Below are 10,199 nucleotides of genomic sequence, written 5' to 3' on the forward strand. Positions count from 1 at the left end.
AGATGTAGTATATTCTTAGGAAATGGCCAAATAACTGATTTACTGCTGCTGATGTAAGCAAATAGCCTCTTAGACTCCAAAAATATCATCAATCACTGAGCTGTTACATAGCAAAAATAGCCCCTATATTGGGAGAATCTACCACTTGTGGGGGTTGTGTGTTCCCAAGTCCCTTTGTGTGCCACCTTCTGGTGTGCTACGATGTGATTGTTTGCCTTATTATGATTTTTTAGGTAAAAATAGAAGTAAGTATGTTTAAACAGCTGGTTCACCCTGGTCTTAAGGACTCATTAGCATGAAAAGAGTTCTTGGTAAAGAGCCTACATAAAAGAGAAGAAGCTCACAAATGAAATTTTCACAAAAACAGAGGATTACTACACATCTTCTTTTCTATGCAGGATGCATTTGCACAATTCCTGCAATTACTCCAAAAAATACTTTTCAAATGCCAAGCATCTATCCAGACAGAATCACTATGACCTATATATTAATGTTAAAAATATTCTTCTTTTTAGTTTGTGATAGTCTAATTAGAAAGAACTTGTTCATTCTCAGCATTAATATCCACTTTCCCCCAAACATTGGGACTTTGAATAAAATCCCTTGGATGTCTATTTTGAAGGTCTGTATATGTTTTGGCATTCCTTTATTTCATCTTTATTTCAAGAAAATTATGGTGTCCCTATACCTATGTCCATATTTTTGTGTCTGTTCACCTATCCCCAAAAAGCCCACACTGTGATTTAGAGGATACAACATTGTTTTCAGAGAATGCATAAAAAGGCCTACCCCCCCCCCCCAAAGTGGGGAAAGTAATATTTGGAGTATTTCTTTCCATGGTGATAATGTTCAGAGTAACATTAACTTTCATATTTCCATTAGTGATATTTTTTCACTTGTTTCACCACTGAGCACCTGTGGACCACAAAGAATGCTTGAGAAGAAACAACAAATTATCTCCTTGTATTGTATTCCTTAGAAAAGATGCAGCGAAAACCTTTTGATAAATGTAACGAAAATATTTTTCTCTAGATAATAAAAAGTATGGAACAAATCAAAGTTAAATCGAAATATGAGGGAAAAGAATTTTCCAAGAAAAAAAAAATGTTGTGATGGAGCACTGATACTCATTTTATTTCTACAAAAATTTATATTCTATCAGGTCATATCAAAGAAATGACTGATTGACTAGGAAAGATTCGGAATCAACCCAAATGCCTGAAAGTAGATGACTGGATTAAAAAGATATGATACATATACACAATGGAATATTACTCAAAAAAGATAAACTCATGCCTTTTGCAGCAACATGGATGGAGCCTGAAGGGATCATGCATGGGGAAATAAGCCAGAAAGAAAAATGAAAAAAATACCAGATGGTTTCACTCATAGCAGGAGCATAAAGGACCAGGGGAAAAAATAATAATAATGAACAAATATATACCAGAGACATTTTATGGGGTGGAGTTGAGAATGGGATCAAAAATGGGACAATGGTGATGGCACAAGGGTGAATTGGTGGTGGGAAGTCCATGGGGATTACAGTTGAGATGGAAAAAGGCACCAAAAGATGTAAAAATAAAAAAGAAAAAGATTTTTAAATAAAATATAGAAAGAAAAAAAGAAATGACTGATTGAACTCAAAGCATTTTTTAAAGAAAATTATTCAAAATAAAAAATAAGAAAAATCTCAAAAATATAACAGGCAATTATCTTCATTCTATTGTAATCCATGTTTTGAAATTTGAGCTATGAATGCCCTAGTGTATGAGGACTTTTTGACCTTATTTGTGCTCCCAGATTTATACCATCAAGGTTTCCCTCCCAGGTTTTGTATTTCTAACAGATGAGGGCAAAGGACCACAAAACTTCCCTGTATATTCAGTGATTCCTGGTAAATGAAAACCTTCTCATTGCTGGAGCTACTGGATGATTTCAGAAGACAGAGATACAGCCTTCTTAGTTGTGATGTTTATAATACACCATTGCAACCAGTTCAGGTAACGTGATCTTCATTTCATTAACAACAAAATTAAATCAAGATAGTGATGTCAAAGAGAAGGGAGAATGAGGATTTCCAAAAATCTTGTCTTCCATAAAAGCAATGTGAACACTAGCAAAAATTCTCAAAATCACTATTTTCAGAGCTGAATAAATTAACTAAAGGCTTGTAGAAATTTGAGAGTGCTTGTTCAAGGAAAACAACTGAATCTCAGTGAGAGCTGAGAGCCTTGAACATTATAATTTGACCTATTCCCATTACCCACTTCCTAGTTGAAGTGGAAAATAACTTATTTGCAGTGACAGTAGCTATGAAAAGCAGCAGTCATTGAAGGACAGATGCGTTTATAGCTACCCAAAAGCCCAATTTCTAGAGGTCTATCATTATCTTTGTGTGACAATTTCCTGAAAATTCCTACTTGCTGCTTGTTTTTATTTGACATGACTCAGAGCTATCTCCCTATGAACAGCACTTTCCCCAGGGTGTTTGTCGGAAACAATTGGCAGCAACTGTTAAACTGCCTGAGATGTTGATACAGTTGGAACGAACAAGCAGCTAAACATCTAACTTAAAAAGAAAAGCTGAGTATTACAATATATATGGTGGGGGGGGGGGACTTTGGAGAAACTTCAACATAGTATCCTGGGAATCTAAGCCATCATGCACATATTCAACACTGTGTTCATGCCCAGGTAAAACCAGAGAGGACTTCAAGCTCTGACCTTTGCCAGGCATTGAGGATATACACAGATAGAAAGTAAAGTCTAAGGTAGAATTGCTAATTCCTTGTCAGATTATGGACACACACTTCAAATTTTACACAGAGTAAAGTATGACTTATTGATTTAAGGTGTTTAAATGAATCTGTCTAAACATTTGCTGATCACTCATATAAATCTTTATATACTTCAGAGGCCACACATAACAAGACATAGACTTTCCTCAATTAGTTTTGCAAAATAACTAAAGTAGTAAACAAACAGAAAAAGAGGGCCCTGCCTGGTGATGCAATGGGTTAAAGCACAACACTAGGAACCTAGTGAAGCTGCTTCAGCGCTAGTTCAGTCCCCAGCCCAGGAGGTGACCCACATGGCACAGTAGACCTCTCCTGTCTCTCCTGCTGCTCCCTTAAGCAGAGTAGGTTGTCAATATACCTATTCTGCTCCCCACTCTGTCTGTAGTGAATCCTTTCACTGTCCCAACACCTTTGACCTGTACCCCAGTTCTGTATGCATAAATAAATATTAAAAAAAAAACTAAAAAAAGGAAATCTGATTTTTAGTTACTTCATAATATTATCATAAATGTTACAAATTGTGAGAGGAGCAAAATATAAGAAAAGAAAGAACAACACCCCCCCCACACACACACACACAATAGAAACATCAGTGAGGAAAAAAGAATCAACAATAAAAGGAATCAATTCTTCAAAAAATGTGACATTGGACTTAAGTTATATGGGTACCATATAACTTATTTTAAATTTACTCAAAACTGAAGAAAACCACACCTAAAAACAAAAGAAGCATGTGAGAATTATATCTCACTAAATATAGAATATCAATAAAGAGACAAAAAATTTTAAAGAAACAGAAATTCTGGAGTTGAAAATACAACTGGAATGGCAAATTCGCTGAATGGGGTTCACAGCAGATCCGAGTTGACAGAATAAATAATTAGTGAATTTGAAGTTAAGTCAATTGAAATTACACAGACTGAAAAATAGAAACAATGAGAAACAATGACAGAGTTAAGAGACATTTCAGACATCAGCATTCACACACTAAGAAACAAGTAATAGGAGGCAAAAGGGGTCAAAAAACTACTGAAGTAATTACCAAGCATTGCTTACATACTGAAACATCTGTAATATTTTGAAATATTAGTGACTATCATTTGAGGTTATAATAACCAAAGATTTTCCCAAATTACATGAAAAATACAACTCTAAACTCTCATGAAACTTGATGAATTCCAAATAGGATAATTTGGGAGATTCATTCCAAAACAAATCAGTCAAGTTTTCCAAATTAAAAATAGAAGATCTTAAAAACAAATAAAAAGAAAGTAACAAGTACAAAAAATGGAACTCATCATATCTAAGGGAACTTCGGTAAGAGTAGCTGCTGATTTTACTTCACACACTATGTAGTGATATATGGTAGGATGATATACCTAAAGTACTCAAAAGAAAAAAAAAACTGTCAACCAAGAATTAAATTATCTTTCAAAATTAAGTGAGAAATTAATACATGCCCATATTTAAAAAGAGAGAGAGGAGTTGTCATTATCCTATCTGCCTTATAAAAATAATTAAAAGGGAGATTTTTAACATTAAATGACACTGGAAATTAACAAATCTACAAGAAAAAATAAAAACATGCATAAAATTAAAACATAGATATATATAAGCACAGCATAAATGCTACATTGCTAGTAATCTTGCTTTAATGTCTTCTTTTCTTTTTTTTAAAGTTTTTTTTTTTTTACTTTATAAATACAGAACTGGGGTACAGGCCAGAGGTGCAGGGGCAGTGAGAGGATTCACCAGAGACAGAGGAAGGAACTGAACAGGTAGATTGATGAATTACACTGCTTAGGGGAGCAGTGGGCAAGACTAGTGAGGTCTGCCACACATGTGGGTCACCTCCAAGGCCTAGGATTGAACTCACACTGAAGTAGCTGCGGTTAGCTTGCAGTGCTGTGCTCCAACCCAGGGAGGGCCAATATCTTATTTTCATCACCAGGGAGGGCCAATATCTTATTTTCTATTTGACTTTTAAAACAACTATATAAAGTGATAATTATAAAAACAAAAAAATATGAAAAATCAATAATTATATAAATATATAGTTTCTGTAACAATAGTAACACAAGAATGGAACTATATAAGAAAAATTCTTTGTATTTTATTATTAAAATTAACATATTAACTTAAAATAGTTTAATACCTATACATGCTAAGTACAATCCCAAAAATTAACCTTTAGAAAATAACTTATATAATTATATTAAAATTAAAATAGTACACTAAAACTATATACATTTGACACAAAAGAAGAAAAAATACTTAAAAAGAGGAGCAAAAAGTAAGATAAAAACCTAACAAAATAGCAGATGAAAATCCTATTATTATTTAACTAAATATAAAGAGATAATAAAATAGGTAAAATATGAAATAATAAATTAATATGAAATAAATAAAAATAGGATTCAATTATTCATATATGCTGACTGTAGCACATACAGTTTAGATTCAAATACACAAATTATTTTAAATTTTAAAATGAAAAAATATGTACTATGCAATCAGTATCTAGAGGAGAACTAGAGTTCTTACACCAACATGCATAGTAAACTGTAAGGTAGATATTTTTTACTAATGAGAAAGGTCATTTTATTTTATACTAGTGTCAACTTGTCAGGAAGCCATAAGATTTTTTAACATGTGCACACCAGGGTCCTCCCTGATGGTACAAAGGGTTAAGTCTCAGCACTATGAAGCTATCTGCGGTCACTGAAGCAAGAGTTTGACCCCCAGCCCTCCCAGGGAGCTCACCCACATGGAGCAGCAAACCTCTCCTGTCTCACCCACTCCTCCTGTCAGCAGTGTATTTCAGTAGATCCACCTCTTCTACTCCCCATTCTGTCTCTGATGACTCCTCTCCCCTTCTGATCTCTGCCCTACACGCCAGCTCTTATATGCATAAATAAATATTTTTTAAAATAATATGCATACCAACAACACATTTCCACCGTACAAGAAATACAATTAATTTAACTTAACTTAATTCAAGTCATGACAGAAATAGAAAAGTCAACAATAATGTCTGGGGACTTCATTAAATCCATTTTTCAAAATGGATAGAGCCACTGCACAGATGTTATAGAACTCACACTTTTCAGTCTCAAAATTTTATACAAAACTACAGTAGTACATTTTGTATAGAACTGGACATATCATTAACATATAGATTCAATAAAATAAAAATAAAGGGCCAGATAGAAGCTCTTATCTTTATGATGAGTTGATTTTTGACAAGAATGTCAAAATATTTACAAAAGTAAATACATTTCTTTTCAACAAATATAGGTGAGATAGTTGTATATACTCATGTGGGGTATTTTACCTCATACCATGAAAAACAAATAATTCAAAATGGATAAAAGAGTTAGATGTAATAACTCAAACTATAAGGACAAGACAGCATCGGTATAAATTTTCATGACCAAGAATTAGGCAAAGTTTTCTGAGATATGTTAATAAAAGTGCAAACAAAATAAAAACTAGATAGATTAAACTTCCAAAAATGTATTTGCTTCAAATATCACCATCAAAACAGTGAAATATGTAACCCACAGAATGAAAGGAAAAATTTCAAACTATGTATGAATTAGGGAATTGAAGCTACACTACAAACTACTTACATTCAACTACAACAAAAAATAGGAATAATCCAATTTTTAAACAGGAAAAGATTTTAATAGACATTTCTTCTAAGAGAATATATACAAATGATCAATAACCACATAAAAAGATTTTCAACATCACTGGTCAGAAAGAAAATGCAAATTAAAACCACACTGAGCTATCACATTATAGCCATTGAAAATACATAATAAAAATAAGTAGAAAGCTACATAAATTAGAGTGAATGTGGAGAGACTGGCCCCAACTACATTGCAGCTAAGAATATAAAATTGTGTCGCTGTTTTGTAAAAGAATTTGTAAGTTGGCCCTCCCTGGTGGTGCAGTGGGTTGAAGCACAGCACTGAGAAGCTAAAGCCACTTCCACATGAGTTCAATCCCTGCCTGCCCCGGAGGAGATCCACATGGTGAGGCAGACCTCTCCTGACCCTCCCGCTGCTCCCCTCAGCAGTGTACTTCGTTAGTCTGCCTGTTCTGCTCCCCGCTCTGTACCTGGTGAATGCTCTCACCCTCTGCATCTCTGCTTGTACCCCAGTTCTGTATGAATAAATGGATAAATCTTTAAAAAAAAAAAAAAGAATTTGTAAGTTACTAAAAAAGTTAAACACAGATTGTCTTACATTCCAGAAGTTCACTCCTAGATATGTGCCATAAGAATCAAAACATATCCACACACAATTTGTACATAAATGTTTACAATGAGTTTATTGATAATAGCCAAAAATTACAAATAACCCAAATATCAAAACATAATATAGTATACACATGCAATAGAATATATCAGTCATACAAAGGATTGAAGTACATAGACAAAAGTCACATAACCTATGATTTTGTTTATATGAGTAGGCAAATCCATGGAGACAGAGATCAGTATTCCCAGGACTGATAGAAAAACAGAAAAGGGTTTTTTTGGGGTTGATGAACATGCTCTGGAAAAATATAGTGGTGATAGATCACAAATTTTTGAATACTTTAAAGGGTTAACTTTGCAATAAATATACATGGGCATTTTTGTATATTAATGTGTCTAAATGGGCAGATGGGGACTTTTGCTTATACACTGCAATCATTTGTGTAATATTCTATTATATGTGTATAGTACATTTTGCTTAGAATTTGAGTTATTTATAATTTTTTGGCTGTTATGAGTAAACTGATTATAAACATATGTGGAAAAATTTTTGTGTGAGTATGTTTTGATTCTTTTGGTACATATCTAGGAGTGAAATTCCCAGGTTGTATGGCAATCTGTGTTTAACTCTTTGAGTAACTGACAAATGACTCTTTTACAAAGCGACTGCACAATTTATATTCATATAAATATTGATATTTATAATATATTATCTTTATATATAATTCTGCCATGAAAATTATTAAGCATTCAGTGTATAACGTATTCCAACTGTATAAATTTCTAATGTTAATTTTGATAGGTCCCTTTTTTTGGGTATTTATAAGAGCTAAAAGTTGTTCAAAGGACATTTTAATATATATATATGTATATATGTATGTATGTATGCATGTATGTATACATATATATACACATATATACGTACATTAATGATTACTTACATATCATTACTTAATTTCATGACAGCACTCCTATAGAGAAGGTATATCCCTGGACCTTACCAGGGAAAGTGCTAGAGTGGCCAGAGGCCTTAAGACCTCCTGTGAGACCATATCAGTTTCCATGCAACCCAACCAGAAGTTTATAACCTCCAGCAAAACACATCAGCACCCACTAGAATGGTGAGACCACACAAACAATCTGAGGAACGTATCAGAACAGGCAGAAATCTCACAACCCCTGTGAGGTCCTGCCAACTACTTGCCTACACAGGGTGACACCCCACCAGTGAATGAAGAGGAGACATCCCCAGAGGGAGCCTCACATATAACAAATGGATCCCAAAGTTAATAAAGTGGAAAGGAAAAAAAAAAAAAAAACCAACAACAACAAATGGCAACATGAAATCACAAAAGAAAGAGTACCACACACAAAGAACAAATCTCCAAAACCTAACTTCATAGCCATAGATGATATATTCTCCCTGTTACATGTACAGTTTAAAATTGCAGTGGTAAAGAATTAAAAGAAATGGAAGAAAACTCAGAAAGATGAAAAATCCTTAGAAATAAAATCAGTGAACTGGAGAGAGCAAATGAAGCTATAAATGAGACAAAAAAATGAACTTAAGGATTTAAAAGAGGAATATATAAGATGAAAAATCCAGTAGAAAAATCATGAAAGTAGAATAGATCAGGTGGAACAATAAGTCAGGACAACTGAAGATGGAAATTTACAAAGAATATAGGTAGAAAAGGCAAGAAATAAATCACATAAAATAAAGGAAGAAACACTGAGAAGTTTCTGACTCATGAGAAAAAGCTACATAAGAATAGTGGGAATAATAGAGGGGCAAAAGAAAGGAACAGAAATTATATTTAAAGGACTAAGGGAGGAAATTTCCCAAGCATAAAGAAGGGACTAAATCTACAAAGCCAAGAAACAAACTGAACATACATAAAGTGAGATAAACACCAAGACATATAGTAGTGAAGCTTTCAAGAATTCAGGACAAAGAAAGAATATTGAAACTGGGAAGGGATTATCTAATCCCTAAAGCTACCTAATCAGACTAATATTAGACATCTCTGAAGAAACACTACAAATGAGAAGAAAATCAAACAATGGGTTTGGAATACTCAAAGATTAAAAACTGCCAGCCAAGAACATCTATACTGCAAGATTATCCTTCACATACAAGGGAAGAATAAAGGACTTTGCAGACAGAGAAGCTCAAGCATTTGTAAACACTAAAGCACCCCTCCAAAAAAAAAAAAAAAAATACTGAAAGAATCTCATATAGCTAAACTGAAGAGAAGAAAATATACAAAATAAGAAAAAAAAATGAAACAGATTAACCTCACAAAAACTAAGAATAAAATGACAGCAAAATACTATAACTTATCAGTAATCACCTGAAGTGTGAATGGACTGAATTCACCAGTTAAAAAGCACAGAGTAGCTAATTAATTCAGGAAACAGAATCCAACCTTCTTCTGTCTTCTAGAGAAATACCTAAACCCAAAGACAAACATAGGCTCAATATAAGGGTTGGAAAATATTCTTAGAAGTAAAATGCACTCAAATGAAGCAGGGACCAGCATAACTACATCAGACAAAATAGACCTCAGTTAAAACAAACCAAAAAAAATAACAAAAATTAGGGAGGGACACTGTGTAATTCCCTTTCCTATTTCTTGTTACATTTTTTTAAGGAAACTGATCAAGAAAATACAGCACTCATAAACAAACATATAAGGACCACCAAAACATATGAAGCAACATTAAGCATTCTCATCAATGGAAAGAGCAACTAGACAGAAAGTAAATAGGAATAAAATATAGAGAGAATTAGACCTCATAGACATTAACAGAGCTCTATGCCTACAGAAAACACATTTTTCTCAAGCATACATGGGACAGTCTCCAGAATAGACCACATTCTGAGACACACACACACACACATATTAAAATCACAAAGATTGAGATTATTTGTAGCATCCTCTTGGAAAATTTTTATCAAACTAAAAATCAACAATCAAAAGAAAACAGGAAAATCCCTTAGTACATGTAGTCTGAACAATACACTACTTTATTACCACTGGGTTAATGAGGAAATCAAAGATTTGTTTTTTAAAATTATAACTCAATAGAAATGAAAAAAAAAAAAAAACAATAAAAGCACACACCTATCC

This window comes from Condylura cristata, unplaced genomic scaffold, assembly GCF_000260355.1.
Source record: "Condylura cristata isolate star-nosed mole 26May11 unplaced genomic scaffold, ConCri1.0 scaffold00022, whole genome shotgun sequence".
NCBI lineage: Eukaryota > Metazoa > Chordata > Mammalia > Eulipotyphla > Talpidae > Condylura > Condylura cristata.